Raw genomic sequence first — 20638 nt, 5'->3', positions numbered from 1 at the left:
CTTAGAGGGCTGTGACTGAGAGTGACAATCGTTATGATGAATGAAGCAAAATACCAGTTGCAAAGAAAAAAATATGCAAATGAATATGTCTCCTATGTAAAAGGTACAGCGAGTTAAAACCTGGTGGCAGATCCTCTCGAGTGGGCACCTTCCCATTGAACAGGTTATTTGGCTGTGTTCATTCACGGTAGAGAGGTTCCCAGACGTGTCTATGAATTCTACACAAACAATCACAGGTCTCTCTGCACTAACATCTGCTTTGGTGTTTTCATCCCAACTAGTTCCCAATAACCACATACTTAACATCCTCATACCGGTCTCCTCCTAGGACATCACCCAAGAAATCACCTAACCCTTATACATCACTGGCAACACTGTCAATTCCTTGTTTTATTGTGGTTATTGTGCAAAATTGACATTAGTCAGACCAATTTGCCATTTACTTCATGCTCGCTCTCTCACACAACATACCCCCATCCTTCACACTCCCCTGCCCTCAGCCAGGCACACCAAATTAATCACGAGCGCAGCTCTTGCCAGTGCTTCATTTGTAAATAAATGAGTGCATTGGTCCCAAATACTTTCTAGCAACCCTGAGGCATTTTGGGAAGGCAATTAGCCACGCACTGCTCCCCCACCCACTGCTTCTCCCTAGAATGCACAGATTTTCGTGAACATTAGCATATAGATGCAATCAATATGTCACATGTCCTAGTATAACATATTAATGTTTGTGTATCCACATTTACCGTCCTAATTCTGTGGAGCAGAGGACACATCACAATACCGACTCGGGAAGACAACAAACAATACCCTTAACAAATTCACCTGGCGAAAGTAAACAAGTTGATTACAAAAAAATCAGCATATACATTTCAAATAAATGTAAATTCATGAAACTTAAAATAACAAATATAAGACATTAAATACATATAATGAAAACAATCTAGTAGTGTGTGCAAAAAGGGGCAATTGTCACATGTAAAGTAAACAATATAATAACAGCTATCAAAGCACTTAATTCTACATTCATAACATTTGCCTGAGACATATGGTCCACATCTGGAATACTGTGAACTCATCTAATGCGGCTGTTTACAGGGCTCGCCTGAGACGTATGGTCCACACCTAACATATTGTGGACTCACACGGTGCGATCAACTAGATGCCCCAAAGATACAATAAAGTCTATCCCAATTGAAAATGGCCTCTATCACTATGCAGTCCACTGGGCAAGAACTTGCCAATGTACGCTTCTAGTTTCGACTACCACAAATAACAGTCTTCCTCAGGGTCCGAATGTCAACTGGAGTCTTCAATCAATAAGAATACGCCATTCACCCTTAGGGCATGAATATCTGCCAGGCTCAATAACTGAAACATGATCAGTATTTGTTCAGCATACAAATGGCCAATCTTAAATCCTTCTAATCAGAAACTCAATATCCCCATGCCCTTACTATGGCACGTTCAACACAGATAAATGGAAAGGTATACTGCATACCTAGATCTCCATGCAAACACAGGGAGTTCAAAAACACGGGCATGATGCACACGTCGCACAGAACCACATGTTTAAGCATGTCTTCCTCACGTGAATAGGCGCCAAGGCCACAGTAACTTTAGGTTCCCTTCTGGCGGCTCCCCAGAATATCAACATATTTGGGGTTACAGCTGCAATTCCCACCAGCTCAGATCATGTGTTTTACAAATAGCTTACAAAATAGCACAACCTAAGTGTACCTTTAAATGAGATACCGAACGTTTAACTGACACTTTAAACATGTCATCCTCCTTGTCAATTCCCTCTGCTTCTAAAGATGACAAGTGGTCCATTTTGACAGCCTCTCCACAGAATACAGAAGAAATGTGCTTTCTTCATATTAGTGTGTTAGAAAAACAAATTTAAAATCTTAACTACATTGATTAATTTACCTGCCATACAACTCAGCAAGATTCTCTCTCGTCTATGGGTCTACACTCAGCACAAGATTTACTCATTTGCAGTGGCCTTGCTCCTCTCTTGGTGCTGTTGAATGATGACAGTCATGATGTTGTCCTCTCTTTGTCGGGTGCCCTATTACTCCACTAAAGGCAATGGCAACCGTTGCACACCAATTGCAATCACGTGCCAGTGTGTGTTTAAGGCTCAACAGGTTGGCACCTTGGCACGTGTCTTTGTATAGATGCACCATATGATGACTGCACACAAAAAGGAAGAAAAGGAAGTCCCAGTTAAACACGCCCCCTGAGTAACCCTGCCGACAGAGAACTGCAAAAAAATTGCAATAGTGACTGTGGCACATATATTTGTGGGTGCCTGCCTCCCCAATGAACTTGTGAGCTGTACGTGGTACCTTGGGTACTGCTGCACTACAATTCTGATAAAACCACCCTGCTGCAGTATTGCTACCAGTTACTACAGTAGCAGAGTGACACTAATGACATGCAGGCTGGCTAGAGAAGTATGCTGGCATGACTAGCATGAGCGCTCACTGCTGTCTCTTTCTGGGTCATTGTTATTCCTGAAAGTGGATAATCAACACAGCTTGCCAGCATGGTTCACACTGTTGCTTGCTGTGTGACTTAGACCAACTGACAGTTGAAAAAAAGAAAGTTGTCAAAACACCACATCAAAAATGAACTGTGCCTGAGAATGTACGTGCTGGTACTCAGAAGTTAGTCCTGCGGCGCAACCCTGGCAAAAATCCCCACACATTAGGAGTTGGCTATGGCAACACTATTATAATCCAATCACAGCAACCCCAACATAATCCTGAACAATAACAACACAACCATCACTCAAACATTCAACCAAATAGCCCTGCTCAAAAAACTAAAACTCCACAAATACCCCATGGCCATAGTTTGCAAACTCCCCACTGGCCATCAAACATGAAGCAAGACCCCTAAAAAGAGCCCAGGAAAGAAACCCTTGACCCTTCACCAGGCAACCCCTCAAAGACTGCTGTTCCAGGGAAAGGATAGCCATAAGCAATGCAAAAGCTGCCCACTACCTCCAAAACCTCCAAAAAATGTCAACCCACACCCAATCACACAAAGAAACATGTTAACATCATGAACTCATTTTCAAAACCAGCATTCGTCTCTTCCACACCCCAGCCACCTCACTGTGCAACGCCCTAATTGACTACTTCAACTCCAAGATAAACAACAACAGAAAAGCCAACCCCTCTACAAATGCACTCCCACCAACATTCCCACACCCTCCAACACATGGGACACATTCATCCCCATTGACCAAGACACCTTCATCACCCTCATGCCAACAGAACCAGCACAATTCTTGGGTGTCACTTGCCCAGCCCAGGTTGCATTTAATTGAATTGCCACCATGACTCCACATTTGGTTAGCATGATCAAATCCTGTTTCTCACAAAGTACCATTATCCCAAATATAAAACACAACTAATCACTTCTCTTCTCAAGGAGCCATCAATCAACACCCCACTCCACGAACACTACCATCCCATCAGAATCTTCCTATATCACACCACAATCATGGAATACTTTGTCAAATGCCATCTCCATCAGCACATAATCACAAACAATCCCCTCAACCGGTTCCAATTAGGTTTACTCTCCAGCCACACAACTAAGACTGAAACACTTCATATCCTGGATAGCCTCCAAACATCAGTGACAAATGACACACAACCCTTCTTGTCCCCCTCAACCACTCCACAGATTTTGATACCACTGACCGCACCATCCTCCTAAAAATCCTATATGGCAGGATGAAACTCTCAGGCACTGTTCTCAATGTGTTTACTTCCTTCCTCACTGACAGGACACACTAAATCTGCATACCACCCTATCAATCAAATGGCACTCCAGTCAAGTATGGTGTACCACGAGGATCTACCTCTCGCCCCTCCTTTCTAACCTGCCTGTTGAATCCATCAGACACATCCTTAGTTGTCAGAACATTCCCTTCAAAATCTCCTGTCCCTCTGAATTCCACACCCTAAGACTGTGGGCCTCATTACGACCCAGGCGGTAAGTTACCGCCTGGGTCGTACCTTTACCACCATGGCGTAAACTATGTTTACGCCATGGTGGTTGGCGGACTTACCGCCCCATTCCGAGGTTGGGGGGGGCGGTAAGTCCCCAATCCCCATTTACCCTTCCCCATTCCCATTTTTGCCCCATAGGGCATAATGGGAGTGGGGAAGGCGTTAATTACGCCACCGTAAATTACGGTGGCGTAATTAACAACATGGTCCCTTAGCGCCATGGATTTTAACACCTGCTAAAAGCAGGTGTTAAATCCTCCATGGCGCTAAGGGACCTCGGAATCAGGCGGTAAGGGTCAGCGCTGTTTACGCCGCCGTAAACCCCTTACCGCCTGGGTCCTAATGAGGCCCAGTGTCTCTCCACCTTCACTAATGGCCACCCAAAACAGAATACCTCCTCATCTTCCCTCCAGGCATGAACCGACTTCTCCCCCTGAATAAAATAAATCTCCTAGGACAACCCACGCATCTCCCTCACCACACCAGTCAAGTCCCTAAACTTCTCAATCAACCCTAACTTTCCTTCACAGACCCCATAGCTACCAAAGCATGCAAACAACAGCTGCACTACCAAAGCCAGATAGGGCATATCCTTCTCTTTAATGACTTCCACATTATGGGCCAAACTCTAGTTCTCTCAAGCTGGACAACAGAAACACAATCCTCACTCAATGAAACAATAATACCCTCAACCCCTTAAAAATGAAAATATTGACAAAGTTTCCTTTTATTTAAAATGAATATGCTTGCTTTTTTAAGGTAACAACAATGTGTAAATACGAGTGTGATACAGGGGACAATGCAGCATTATCTGCAGCATAGTCTGTCCATATATCAATATACTCATTGAGCCTCATTACGAGTTTGGCGGCAGCCATGGAGCTATTAGCTCCATGGCTGCCGGCAAACCGGGCTCCTTTACCGGGTTCCCAGAATGGGGAATTACCAGGCCATTCCAAGTTCGGAGGGCCCGGTAATTCCACCCTCTGGGAACCTGGGCACCGGACCTTCCCCATTCCCATCTGAGCCCCATAGGGCTCAATGGGAATGTGAGAGGGAGCTAACAACGGGCCGATTACGACCGGCCCGTTGTTAGCTCCCTCTTCCCCTCGCGGGACCTGGTAACGACGCCTGGTTTTACCAGGCATCCATTAGCGGAGCCCATTAACCCGTTCCGCGAAGGTCGTAATGAGGCCCATCGTTTCAGAACACTGTTACATCGAGGTAAATTAATATAAAAAGTTTCACAATTAAAGCTCTTCACATCTACAACAGAACATCTTTAGATTTTGTTAATGAGAGTCCTGTGTTATCCATATTAATAGGGTTGTTATTAAAAGAAGTTGTCCACATTGTTGACACTTTTCAAATCAATCACTGGTTTACACATGTGGTAATGGGTGCCCTGATTTTTGATTGTCAGTGTCTCAAGCCTGCAGTATAATTTCATAGTTGTATTGCAAAAAATAATGTATAAAATGTGTGATCCTGTAAACATATGAAATTGATAAATTTCTTCTGTTGCATTAAGGCATATAAGCACCCAGTTTTGAACACTTATCCCTCAGCAGCCAATCCACACACATGCAGAGTTTAATAATTTTGTAAAATGCATATAAACCTATGGTTTACATGCATGTAAAACCATTTTGTAAAAGGTTAGTTTAAATGTAGGTTTAAAAACGGCCAAATGATGTAGTGCTTCAAGACCATTTGGACTTCAGGTTTCAGATTTATGTAAACATTACGTTTACCTGGTTTAGAAAAAAAGAAGAGCTTTGCAAACTTAAGGTTCAGTCACTTTACACTTTGACCCCTGCACCACACGATTCCTGCTCATGCCATAACTCACTCATCTCTCAGGGGATTGCCCACTCCACATCTCATAGCTTTCTCAATGTGGCTCCTGCCACCAACCATTCTATCAGGTAATTGCATGTTTTTTTTATAGTCCAGAAAACAATGAAGAAACGTCAAAACCATACTTGTGAAATGATTTAAAAAAATGCAAAAACAGTGAAGCGTTTGCATACTATTGACAGCATTGTACATCTTTTGCATGCATAATGTTCACTCCTCAAAATGTTGTGGAAAAAACAAACGAATATCAATTTGGCAAGTGGTTTGAAACAGTTTAGTGCACTGTTGTAAACCCTGCTTTTGTGGTTTACAAAACACTAGCAATTTTAAAACCTTATGTGTATTATGGTTAATGAATATGCAAAACATAGTAAACATAAAGAGCCTCATTAGAAGTATGCAGAGAGAATTGTTATAGTTTCCACTCATTCGGCGCGTGTACAGTTTCTTATGCTGGGGTTTACCCCATTGCCTGTTTTGGCGCCTGAAAAATGCAGTTCCACAAAGTTTGTAATTTTCATTTCTTCCAATCTTATTCTCTCGAATTCATCAATTGATGATATAACAGGTGGTGCCAACACGTGTTTCGACCTAACAGGTCTTTTTCTAGGCTGGTAGGTAATATAGAGGGATAGTCTTGGGTCCTGCTTGTTGCAGGCAGGTCAGTTAATTACTGGGTAGTTGTATTGTCGTGGGCTCAGTCCGCCCAGTTGCCTGGTTGTTAGAGGTCAATGCCTCATGTGTTGTATATTTCTGCCCCCGGGTTCATTAGAAGTGTGATGGTGCTGGAAGAAATGGCAGTAATGCAGTGGTACACCATACTACCGCTTTGGCACTCAGGTGGAGGAAAAGCCTGCAGCATAACTCTGAAGCTAATTCTGATATGATATAATATGGTTGGATTCCAAACACGGATCCGGGGATCAAACCTGTGCTGCTCCAAGTCATCTTGCTTCCAAGGTGAGCACGTTTCCCCTGAGCTATCCTCTGCTGCCTTAATGTCAAAAACAGCCAAAATGTCAGAATTACTGCTGGTGGTAATTTCGCAGAAAACCACATGGAGTCCTATGGACTCCATAAATGGGGACTAACACCGCCATACCACCACTTGTAATCCAGTGGATGTTGCTGCCGGATGATATGGTGGTGTTGATAGGTTCAGATGGTGGTATTCTGGTGGATTTACCACCGGAATAATGCTGGAACTGAAATGAATACCAAAGTGTCTACATTATTTACATCCTTGTACAAACTTTGCAAACACAATGCATGTTCATTAACTTGTTTTATACACATAGATTAAAACTCAGGTTTGCATGCATATGGTTGCCAAAATTACTGTAAACCCATGCAAATCTATGATTTTGCAATGGTTTATACATTCTGAAAAATGTCTAAACCATTGGTTTTATGCAGTGCCAGGTGTGGGGAATGAGGGCGTTATCTGCAAGGAAAAGGTTGCATTACCCATGTTCCTTTGCTGTGGCATACCGCTGCACCATCCAAAGACCACCTTCGTCCTTCACCTCTTTTTAACTCGCTTTACTCATCTGGTTCACTCTCCCGACAAGGCAGGCTTATTGGGCTTTATCTCTACCTTTGGTAACACCTGTTCCTGCTCTTGCCCAACCTACATTGGATAAAGGCATCATGTACCATCCAACTACTTTTATATCCGTTATTAACAATCGATCATTATCGGCCTTGAGACTGGTGCTAATTGTTATAGTGATCTATCAAACCTCAAATTGTCAAATCGTACCTTGCTAATCGCCACAAGTTTCTAAAAGAGAAATCCTCCAGATCAACCAACTCTACCCATCTCCTGTGGAGTACCGCAAGGAAACATCCTCTACCCCTTGACCTTCAATCTTTACATAGAACCCTTCTTGCTCCATACAAAATCTGCATCCACTAATACACAGATGACATACAGCTCTACCTGAAGATTTCCTCCATCGAATATATCCACTGGTTTAAAGCAAGCCTGCCTCTCCTTTATTCAGTTGTGGAAGTCCAGTACATATCTGAAGCACAACCCCTACAAGACTGAATTCCTACTGCTGACCAACAACACCTAACACCCAGACATCCAGACCTGGATCTCTGCTATGCATTTTGAAGGCTTCAAATAAGGCTTCAAAACCTAGCTGGCAAACTGAACCAAGTCCCTTGGGTCCGACATTGACAGACAACTCTCCTTCAAACAGAGCATAGCCGGGAAGACACAAACGGCTTCATGCCAACTTTCTCTCCTGCTAAAAGTCAAGCCCCCATCCCACAAAACTACTATAGATCTGCTGTCCAAGCCTTGATCCTCTACCACCTGGATGGTGGCAATGCCCTTTTGGAAGGTCTTCCAGACACTACTCTGGCTCCTCTGAGATGCGTCCTGCATGCTGCAGCATGACTCATCAAAGGACTCAGAACATTTGACCACATCACCCTGAGCTTCATCAAACTGCCCTGACTCCTGCTGCAAGCCTGTATTATTTTCAAATCCTGCTTCATCATATACAAAGCTGTCACTCTGAGGTCCTTAGGCTACCTCATTGAGAAACTCAGCAACTCTGGAGGCGTAGAATCCACCTGAAGTAAAGACATGGGCAGACTTGAACTGCGCTGGTGAAAGAAGGAAATAAAAACAGAAGACAGACCTTCTCAGTCTATTCCCCAAAACTCTGGACCCTTCTCCCTGCTAACATTTGGCTCACCCCCTTGCTTCTACAGATCAGGAAGGAGCTCAAGACTGTCTGCTTCAAGGAATGGATACTCCCTAACACCTAGGTACATAAAGCGTACACGCCCCACCTTACTTGAGGGTGATCTGTTTGCCCAAGGATTCCTCCACTAGTTAATTGTAGATCCTTTGCTGACTATTGTCACTCCTCCTATATGGTTAGATCCCTGATCCCTTGTTTCTATGCTCCCTAACCTTATTTTTCCCCCTATGATCGTACCACGCTCTGTTGCTTCCCGAAACCAGTTCCTCATTAAATAAATACCATAATAATAATAATAATAATAATAATAATAATAATAATAATAATAATAATAATAATAACAATAATAATAATTAGTACCCAATGAGCGCGCAATCAGAATGAAACAACCATTCTGATTGGCCCTTGCCAAGGCATTACCCGGCCGGGAAACCCTGGGTCGGGATTCCACTGCCATTGTCCACAGTGGGGGGCGTGGCAGCCCCTCAGCCAAAGAGGAGGCTTGAAGCGGGGCCATCCCCGCTCCAAGCCTCCCCACAGCTGGGAGGCTGCCTTCGCCCCCCACCGGGGACTCTGGTACGTTTTTTTTCCCTTCCCCTTTCCTCCCTCCTCCCTGCCCTCCCCACCCCACTTACCTTCTTGCCCCTTTGTCCCCGGTGGGGGACGATGGCAGCCTGCAGCCATGTGGAGACTCGGAGCGGGGCCATACCCGCTCCGCGCCTCCACAAGGCAGGAGGCTCCCATCGTCCCGTGCCAGGGATCCAGGTAAGATTTTTTTTCCTTTTAATTTTTCCCCTCCCAAACCCACTTACCCTTCTTCTCTGTCTTCTTTCAGGAACAGACACGCTAGGAACAGCCCGTCTGCTCCCGATGGCTGCCATGGAAAGGGAAAATGGACTACGTTTTCCTTTTCTCAGTGGCCATTTTCTTGGTCATTTTTTTTTCTGTCCCGAACACTGCAGCATTTCGGGACAGACAAAAATGCTTTTAGTGTCCCCGTCATGCAGATGGTGTGGGCCGGGGCACTAATAGCTATATGGCCCTTGCGGCAGGGGCATTACCGATTCTGGTAATGCCCTGGGCCTTCGTATAACTATGGGCCCGGGAGCATTACCTGAGTCGGTAATGCCCCCGCCGCTCGGGGCACTTTGCTTAATAATTATCTCAGGATTCGCATCTGTTGCCTCTGACAATGGCCTGCTGCTGCTTTAATGCTCTCAGCTTGGATCATTAACCCATGACAGCAAGCTGTTATCAGATGGCACCATTATCTCCATATTACAACATTGTAATATTGTCACATCCATTTTAGGCAATGCAGTGGCAGATGTCCATAAGGGCTTTTATAAGTATTTCGTGCCAACACTTCAATGGTTCTCCTTTGTCTTTGCTTGCTTTAAGAAGAACATCCTACTTGCAACGTGTGGAATGTCCTAATAACAACAAGCCCCCCCTCCTCGGCCCATTACTGTCTGGTAGCATATCTTGGCCCCATTAACTAGGCGATGAGCCTTGGAATGTGCAACACATGTCTTGGATAGGAACGTATTAATTGAATAATTAACCATTGACAAACATATCTTTGAAAAGAGGCCTAGTTCATTTTATCGTAGGCCTTTGTAGTTAAATATGTAGCTCTCCTGCAAACTGTAGGGTATTTTGTGGAGATTTGGGGCCTGACGGTATTTTATTACCGCCGAAAAATAACTTAGCAATAATCACTCTTTGTATTCAGATTTGGCCATGTGCAACAATAATACAATGGACATGCATTATTTCAGCACCCAGACCTGCATATTTGGTATACGTGGTTGGTGGTATTTTGGTGAGCATAATTCCCTTGTTTTATTTGTGGCCCCAATGTCCAGAATCCCTTATCTTTGCTTAGATTTTTCGTGTGATCACTAGAGAGACCTCAGACCTGCATTCTAGGAATACCACATTTTCCAGTGATAGTGTTGGTGTGCCACCATGGGCGAACTCACTGACTTATTTACGACAGAGAGCTATATGTGGTAGTCTTGTGGTAATTTCCACTACCTTATATACGGTAGGGAGCTATGTTCAGAGAGTCTCTCTTCCCGTTGGCTCATGTACCTCCAACAAGCTATGCTACAGTCACTCACAATTATTCATACTGATTCTGACATGCACACATCTGTCTTAAAATGACCATTGCACTGTTTAAAAATCTCCCCACATCATCGGCATTGTAATGGTAAATAGAAAATAAACCACCCGTCTGTTTTCAAATATTTTTCTGTATTATAAAAGTTGCATTTAAACACGATCTCATTCTTTACAGAAATAAATAAAATGGTACAGTAAAAGCATTGTCTATGACACACTGCAAAGAGCGTGGCGGAGAACAGAACTCAAATTGCAACATTGGTATTTGATTAAGACACGCACAGGAATCCTATACTGACTGCATATTTTCGTGCACACACACGGCTCCCACGCTTATGTAATTACCTTATCTGAGTTTTCTTCAGCTGTTCTCTTTCTGAATGTAGCTCCCTTGAAGATTAAGCCCAGTAAAAGGATCGCCTTTCCTTCTCAAACCGGGGTCATTGCCTGGAATTCTCAGCTTTTTCAGATAGGAACGCCTCAGCCAGTGGAAAGGTTTTTCTTTCAGCTCTCCCCAATCTCGACTGCAGCAGGACACAGGAATCTGCATTCAGTCAGGAGCCCCACAGCCAGGTCTTCTCCCCAGTAGTGCAGAAAAATGTCTGCCTGGAATTTTCCCCGTTACTGCCCACTAAAACTTTCCTCTCAGCCCTCTGTATGACGTGTCCCAATGAAATCCATCATCTCTCATCCTCCTACTCTTCAACAATAGCTTCGCTTATACATTTGCAATTGTTGCAAATCTGACTTCCTTCTTCCTGCAGTTACTGTGCACAAAAACACGGAGAATCAGGCAGAGAAGAGAAGAAAAAAAAATCTGCACACACATTTAAATGGTTTTCAGAGTATGCCTAATTCTGCAGTGGAGAACACATTTTATTAGTGGGTTATATTAAATAAGGTTTTATTAGTCAGGTTAATGGTTAATAGGTTAGCTGTTAATTTTCAAATGTGTCTCTCGCACCATAGGCATTTCAGGTGAAAAATAGTGTGCATTTTTAAATGAGCACGTGTGCTTTTAACTGTAAAAATAGATTTGCATCTTATATGTTAAAATCGTTTTTGACTGAATAGCCTGTCTTTCCTTGTTAATCTGCTAACCCATATAGCAATGCACCGCACCCTTGTGGTGGTAATGCAAAAAAAAAAATGTGCTACTTGTGCAGTAGTGCTGTACTCTGTGCTGTTTGCTATGCCAAATATCCTTACAAAACGTATTGCATGTCTATTTTACATGGAGTCTGTTGTCAATCATCTAGTCATGAAATCAATAAGCGCTTCTTATTGGTACTTTGCATCTTCCCACTTCTGCCTGAGTGTACCTTTAATCCCTGTCTTTGTTATTTGACTATAAAAGCTGAAAAGTGCTTCCATCCTCAAAGAGTAAGAGTTCCTCACATGAGGGAGTCTGAGGACGACCGCTATTGTTATTTATTCTTCTGCAGAGAGTCACTAGGCTTTTCTCTCATCAATCCAAGAATTATTGCACACAGCCCAGGGATAGGGAGGAGGAGGGATGGGAGCTGCAGCTCTAAAGGGCTGTCAAGCTCACTGCACAGAAAAACATCTTCTTGTTGGCAACATGGAGCAAGAACTCGAGAGGAAGATAGCTGCAGAAAACGGCAGCAGCCTTATCTCTCTGTACCAATGAGATTTTCTCTAATATGGGGGCAGCGAGCTATGTGCACAGAAAGCTCACCACACATCTACCTCCAATTGCCCTGCTGGAACCTGTGTCATGTTGACTCGGGCATCCTATTTTAAGAATGTTTGTTTGTTTGTTTGTTTGTTTGTTTATTCACTTTTTATGCGCACCAGACCCGTAGGTAACAGGGCGCAGCAATAAGAAAATGCAAGGCTTACATGGTTACAAAATAAACAATATACAAAATGAAATATACAAATATAAAGCTTACATGCTTACCTAATATGCAATATAAAAAATGTACAAGTTAGCAGATTTACACTGAGTCTCAAAGTAGAATAAGTTACACATAGGGCCTCATTACGACCCAGGCGGTAAGGGAATAACGGTAATGGTAAGGGCACTGATCCTGGTAATCCCTTACCACCCTATTCCGAGGTCCCTTTGCGGGTCCTCCCTTAATGCTTGGTTTTACCAGCCCTTAAGGACAGGACCCGCAAATGGACTTTGGAGCTAATAACGGTACTGCAATTAGTGGTACCGTTATAAGCGCCTTCCCCATTCCCGTTGAGCCCTATGGGGGCTCAAATAGGAATGGGGAAGGGCCATGGTGAATGGGAATTACCGCCCCTGCCAACCTTGGAATGGGGCGGTAATTGCTCCATTCTCCATGGCGGAATCGGTAAGGTTTTGGAGGCAGCCATGATGCAAATAGCGCCATTGTTACCGCCTGGGTCGTAGTGAGGCCCATAGTCTTATAAGCAAAGACGCAGGATTCAATTGGGAATATTGGGCGAGTGGGAGTATGCTTAGTCAGATGCGGATGCAGATGCGGACAGCCTGAAGGATAGGAGACTAGGGGTCAGTAGAGATGAGATGTTTGATTGCGTTTTTTCTGAAGTGTAGGTAAGGTTGGTCTACTCTCAGGTCTTGTGGCAGTATGTTCCAAGTTTTAGCTGCCTTCACTGGAAACTATTCTCACCAATTGTGGTAAGCCTGTAACTAGGTATTGCCAGGCAATTGGCATTGCCAACTCTAGTTGGTCTGAGAGAGATTCTTCTATGAAGTTTATCTATAAGGTAGCTAGGGGCAGCGCTATTTAGAGCTTTATGGGTCAGTGATAATGTCTTTAGCTGTATTTTGTTATCAGAAGACAGCCATTTATGTTGGCGTCTTATGGAGGAGATGTGGGTTCTTATATTTATACCAAGTGCTGCTCTCAAGACGTTTGTAATGTGTGTAGCCTCCGGATGGTGATTTCATTAGCACAACTGTATAGGGCATTACAGTGGTCAATTCTGGAGAGTATTAAGGCTCTTGACACGATCATGCAGCTGTCGTTGGAGAGGAATGGCTTGCCAGATCTTATCAGATTGCAAGTGTAGGCTGTGGTGGAGGCCAGGGTTCTTACCTGTTTATCAAAGGACAAAGTGGAATCAAGGTAGAATCCAAGGGTTTTTACTTCCTTGGAGACTTTGATGATATACCCGTCAATATTGAATGAGGAAAATTCCTGGCCTAATTTTTTAATATTTGCATGTGTACCATGATTATCAGCTCAGTCTTATCATCGTTCAAGCATAGGCCATGAATGGTCATCCATACCTGGATGATAATATATAGCCTGTTCACCAATTCCGTGTCCTTACTATGATGCCCAGAAAGCAGGAGGAGAATCTGTGTATCATCTGCATAGTTAGTGTAGGTGATACCCAGATGGTCCAGATCATCAAACAGGGGCTTGGTGAAGATGTTGTATACCGTTGGAGAGACACAAGAGCCTTGAGGAACACCGCACAGGATTTGGGTAGGGTCTGTGGCTGCCGATGGAGAGAATACTCTCACGGTTCTCTCGCTCAGGAATAACTCAATCCATCTGATGGCCTCAAAGGAGAAGTGAGCGGCAGAATCCAAATGTCTACAGAGGACCTTTTGGTCAACTAGATCAAATGCAGCTGAGAGATCAAGTAGGAGCAGAAGTACTGTCCTCCCTTTGTCTCTCAGCTTGTCAATTTGGGATTTTAAATCAATTAAGACGGTTTCCTGTTCCGTGTAGTGGGCGGAAGCCAGATTGTCTATCTCCTAGGAGTTAATGTAATTCTAGGTGTTTTTGAATCTGGTTATAAGCAGCTTTGTCCAGTATTTTAAGTAAAAATGGTACCGTGGTGATGGGACGGTAGTTGGTGGGGATGAGAGGATCTAATGTCTGTTTCTTGAGGCGAGGGAGCACCCAAGACTGTTTTAGGTTGGCAGGGATGGTGCCTGAGGCAAAGGAGGCATTAATCAGTTTGGCGATGAAGGGAGATAATTCTCTGGCAGCATCGTTTATTAGTTGTGCTGGGCAGATGTCACCTTTGCAATTGGAAGGTTTAAGCGAAAGGATGATTTTTTCTACTTCCAGGGTAGACATTTTGCTGAAGTGAAATATGTTGTTGTGTGCCGTAGAAGGATCACTGGGCGGAGGGATTTTGGGTGAGTGCTGTAGATTCAGCGTTTCTTTTTTTTGCTGTATTTTATTTTGGAGCATGTTGATTTTGTTTGCTAGTGCATGTTGGATGTCTGGGCACCAAGACTTATCCTTAGTACAGATATCTGGTGTGGCTATTGGTGACTCGAATTCTTTTAATATGGAGAAGAGTTCCTTCATGCTAGAGTTGGCTTTGGCTATGCTTTCGTCATAAGAGTTACGTTTTGCCAGGCAGACTTCATTCTTGTAATGCGAGGAGAGAGAGGTTAATTTTGCCTTATTGTCATTGGATGGGTAATGTCTCCAATTGGTTTCACTTTTTCTTTTCAGAAGTCGTAAGTCTCCAAAATTGTGGCGTAAACCATTTATTTAGGTGGGCCTTGGGTTTGCTTGATCTAAGTTTAAGAGGGGCAATTTTGTCCAATGTGGTGAGCATGATATTGTTAAATTCATGGACTAGGATGCTGGGATCTAGATTTTCTGACAATGCATTTAGAGTGGGTAGGATAGCAGGGATGACTTTATCTACTGTGATGCTCTTTTTGTTTCTGGTTAAGCATGGTGGTGCTAGTAGAGGGGCCGTGGGAGTGGGTCTAGTGGTAACAATCTAACACATGTTAGGATGCAGTAGAGTTTTGAAGTTAAGGGAAATGCATCTCTGACACAGTTGTTCATGTTTATTTATTTATTTATTTTGTTGCTTATATAGAGCGCCAAGCCCAGAGGCATCTTGGCACTTTCTTAAGAATGTAGAGGTTACAGTTGTTCCACAAGCAGGTACAGGACAGATTCAGCGAGGACAAAGGCATTACAGATAGATGTCGTAACATAATAATAGAGGTTAGAATCGTTGCACAAGCAGGTGCAGGACAGCTAAGATAAAGGCATTACAAATAGATGGAGTAACATAATAACACACAGAGATTTTGAATGCAGGTAGGAGTAGAAGGTTTATGTATGTGTAAGTAGTAGTAAGTAGTGGTAAGTTGTGTGATGTGCCAATTTGGCAGGCATGACTTAACCATCAGTAAGCATACTTTTGGCAGTAGAGACCACAACAACAGCACACATACACATAAACCTCAAAATCACGTGTAGCAACATTTGGGTTGCACACTGTAAAGCTCACACAATCACAAACGCTCTCTCACCCCTAACGATATAGATACACACACAGAAACACACAGGCACGCAAACACGCAGGGATATATACAGTTTATCTCATAACAAGATTCAGCCGCACGAGAGTGCGCACCAGAAGAAAGTAGAAATGTCAGGTGACGCACTAGGTACTGTGCTTAGGTGTCTTGTCTCTGAATATAGTTGCAGTTAACATAAAGCAAATGATTAATGGAATATATGCATATATGACGAGAAAAACCCCAGATCACATGTTTCACTAATCCCACAGACGATTTCTTCATTTATTCTGCAGCAGTTTCATACATGAGTATCAGTGCATGGATAATAGCCACACCTGTTGTCACACTGACAAGCAGGGATGATTTCTCTGCATGTGAAATGGGGGTTTGAAAGGTGTCCGTGTATAGGTGCTCTCTAGGCACATTGTAGTTTGATGCACTGTCAGTGTGGACCACAACATGCGAGCATAGTGCACAATAGCTTGTTTAGCACAGTAAATGAGTGTGCTGCCAGCATGCTGCACACAGTAGAGCCATGATCTTCTGTCATAATGTCATTAGCTACTAGTACAAAATGGCCAATAAGTAAGCCATCTTGGGAAAGAAAGTACAACGTTTTCCATTACTAATACAAATGCATTAAGTGGATTTTAAAAGCTGAAGCATAAGAAAAACACATACACAATGTCGCATTCTCTACTTAATCAAAGGCTAACCCTCAAAATGCATGCAAGTACGGCAGCATGCCGCAGCCAGAGGCAGTAAAAGATAATTGCGTCAATATGTATTTTCGCAAAGCAGAAAAATAAAGGTGTTGCTGCAATGGGCAAAAGATAAACTTACTACTGCCTCTGTATAGTAACAGGAATGAACTATGTTAGTAACTTCTTGTTATGCAGCAATACATGACAATCAGACTAAGCATGCCCGCAACCAGTGTCACTTTTGCTTAAATCTTGTGATTCTGAAGTGTTCTATTGGAATTAAATAAGGTGTGACCTGTCGCATACAAGGGGAAGTCTGCCTGAACCCACTGATGTATTTCACCAGAATACAGGAGCTCGGTTGGTTCAATATATGTGTATAACACGAAAGTCACCTGGCAAAGGGTGGCAGAGGAGTACAGTTCACTCAATACAATCGCCTCTGGTTGGTATGATAATGTGAGTTGTCCACACTTCAGAGCTCAGATCAAGAAACGGAGCATGAATTCTGCATGCCACCATGCAATAATTTTAATATTAGCTGACATGTGATATGCCCTTTGCCGCACAAAACAAATCATGTGCCTCATCATGCTAACTCACACATGTGTATTGTGTTTATGTTTCGCTTTTGCTAATACACCTCAAAGTAATCTACAGCACCTTTCCGCTCAGCTTGGCACTAGAAGTGTATCCACTCCCCTCCCTTGCACAATGATTTCCACATACCCAACATGTCGCATCTGTCTGCAGGTTAGACACGATGACATCCTCAAGAAAGCTCTGGGTGTATACTGGTTCCAGTGCTTTGCTTAGGCTAAGGTATGCTTGCACATGAACCATAGTGGCAGCAATAGTAATGAACACAAACGGACACTCTAAATGTCAAAATGAACTAAGCCTATGAGCTTATTTCTAGTGTCTACACCAGTACTCCAAAATCGTACAAGCACTGTCGTGTTACAATGGCATACAAGTAACACACAATTGCACTATTGTTTGTGAACAGATTGGACAGATACAAAATACATCAACACACAAAGAGCACGCTGCCGTTAAAGGTAGGGCCTAAAAGTGTTGATTAAAGTTTCTGGTAGCCACTTTTGCATTAGTATTCACATTATACAAACCACAGCTGAACACTAATGTTTTGTTGCGGCAACAACACTCCGACTGGCTACTTTGGTAGCCCACAGGCTGCCCTTAAACTCCACCCTTACAAAATACCAAAACATGCTAATACAATAAAAAGAGATAGTTGTTGTCGAGATATAACTCGTGTCCCCTTCCCTACCAGCAACCATCAAGCAAGCAATAAAGTGCTTGGCAGAAATATGTTAGATGATCCCAGCACATAGTGACATGCAGTCCATAGGTTTTGTATATTTGTCTTTATATATATATATGTATGTGCTTCACAATCACAGCAATGCTGGTATACAGCATTGCACACACAACTTTTAAGACAGGGAGGAGGCTGGTAAGCTAGATTCAGACTTTTATTTCTATGTCTGTCAGTGTACTGTTATGACATAAAATGGCCTACACTCAAAACACAATCATTATTTGAACAGTTGCATAAATTAACTTGTTAAATCTTAACCAAGGATCAAAGACAACTTGAGATAGGGTAGAGAATGACATATTATGAAACTAATGGCGGAAGAGCAAGTAGAAACAACATGCGCATTCCAGAAATCCTTCTCTGCATGAATAATACGCCGATATGTGAATACATGTGAACACTTAGGAAAAGCAGCCTTTACTGTAATGGTATTGGATCATGTAATACACCTTGTTAAATACCTGTATAAATAGATAATTATTCTTGGCATGGGGTGAGGCACATTTGGACTGTTGGGTAGATGGACGTTAGCTCAGCCCAACCAAGGTAGAACTCTTGATCGGTGGCATGACACCACATAACCCAACACCAATCCACTGTCTGTACATCATGGTCTCATGTCCACTTCCCAATTGCCACTTCAACTTTGAGGAAACTTAGAATCACTATGGAATGTAACCTTAACTAGAACCACAGTTTAAAGGCATAGTAAGAACATGTCTCTTCCAGCTCTGTATCACCAGGCCCTACCTGAACTTCATTAACAGGACAATTATAGTAATCACAGCTCTACTATGAAGGCTTGACGACCCCATCAACCTTCATGTTGGAGTCCCACAATATCTACTCAACAGACTACAAAGAGCTGAGAATACCACCACCATATCACTTATAAGGCTGAAAAGGTACAATCAAACCCTCCCAGCACTCCACACACTTCACTGGCTTCATTGTTTTGGGGGGATAGATCAGGGGCAACATGCTCGCCTTGGAAGCAAGACGACACGGAGAAATTCAGGTTTGATCCCCGAATCCACACTTAGAAACCTCTGGGTATTAAGCGTGTTAAAAAATTAACCTATCATATCATATCCCAGCAACAGGAGGATTCAATTTAAAACTGTACGCACCATTCATGGTTCCTACCATGGCCTGGACCCTGAACCCTTCACAACGACATTCTCACACTATATACCCCTCCAGGCAGGCAGTTCTCAGCCCACTGTTGCCACCACCCATGGCTGATCCCCATAGTCTCAGCATATTTAGAGTTAAAGATGCAACCATGTTACATGATGGATGTACTACCAAAGTGATAAGTGTGATTTACAGACAGCAATCCACATAATAGAAAATAGCATGAAATACTAGTTTAGTCTTAAAATAAGAAACCTATTTAAGGGCTTCTTTAAACACATCACCGTTAACATTTGGCTTTGATTCTATTTTTATTTTTATTTTTGTTTTTGGTAGGAAAATAAATTACACCTTTACAATAAAGAGAAAAACAAATTTCACGTACGATAACAACGCAAATTTACATTTATACAACTGCAATATACCATATCTTAAAAATCAATATAAAATCGGAACAAAAATAAGTAAATTCAACTCCCTTATTCCACTTTTTAAAAAGGAAAACCGCTCACCAGGTTAAAAAAGAGAAACTAGTCACAGATTCCATACACAATTTTAATATTAAAGGAAAAAAAAGCAAGGCAACATTTTTATATACCTAGTCATTGCCAGTCTAGCCTTAGTGCTCTTAACTATAATGGAATTCCAACATCATAGTTTCACTTCCTCACTTTCCATTTGTAGTTCACCATTTAATACGTTCAAAGCTGCCGCAATTATAGTCACAGGTCTCACAGTTGCCAGAATGATTGAGTTGCTACGTCCCCACATACATCACAACCAAACCATATGCCGTTCACAGCCTACATTAGTTCCCAAGTAGGTTCCTAAACAGATAAGTTTTTGAGTTTCAAAATACACACAATACATAAATAAATGCTCCAAGGTTTCAGGCTCATTCACATTAACACAGAACCTACAAGACTCTCCAATCCCAGACTCTCGATTACCCAGCCGTTTCCTGGTACGATAGCCCATGTGGATTAGGTGAAGGCCAAATCTCATATAGATCATCCTAGCTTTCTTATCAGGAAAGCACAAAAGGTACACATGCAGGGAATGTATGCATGTCTGAATTTGGCATAGGACGTAAATGACGCGTACCGTGCAATTAAATCCGAGTTGAGTGCCCATGCGTTCATAAAGAACCGTTTTTTTGTCACCCCAGGAAAACTGGTTAGATCTTGCTTTGTCAAATTCAGAGAGATTAACACTTGGTTCATGCATTTTTGATAAGCAGGGATAGATGTCGGCTGGTTGTCATACAACATCGACCTAAAGTCCTCACACAGAGAGTTGGAAGGTGGTGATAACATTTTCATGTAAGTGTTAAGCATTCGCCATTCATACCTATCATCTTGTGCATATAAGCTTAGTTCATGTATCACAATGGTATTTGGCAAGTACCCAGGAAGGCACAATACCATTTTCTAGATTTTTCCCTGGAG

The sequence above is a fragment of the Ambystoma mexicanum genome, chromosome 5p, assembly GCF_040938575.1.
Source record: "Ambystoma mexicanum isolate Mex_15411 chromosome 5p, UKY_AmexF1_1, whole genome shotgun sequence".
NCBI classification, from domain to species: Eukaryota; Metazoa; Chordata; class Amphibia; order Caudata; family Ambystomatidae; genus Ambystoma; species Ambystoma mexicanum.
The sequence above is the reverse complement of the archived record's forward strand: the minus strand, read 5'-3'. Positions refer to the sequence as shown.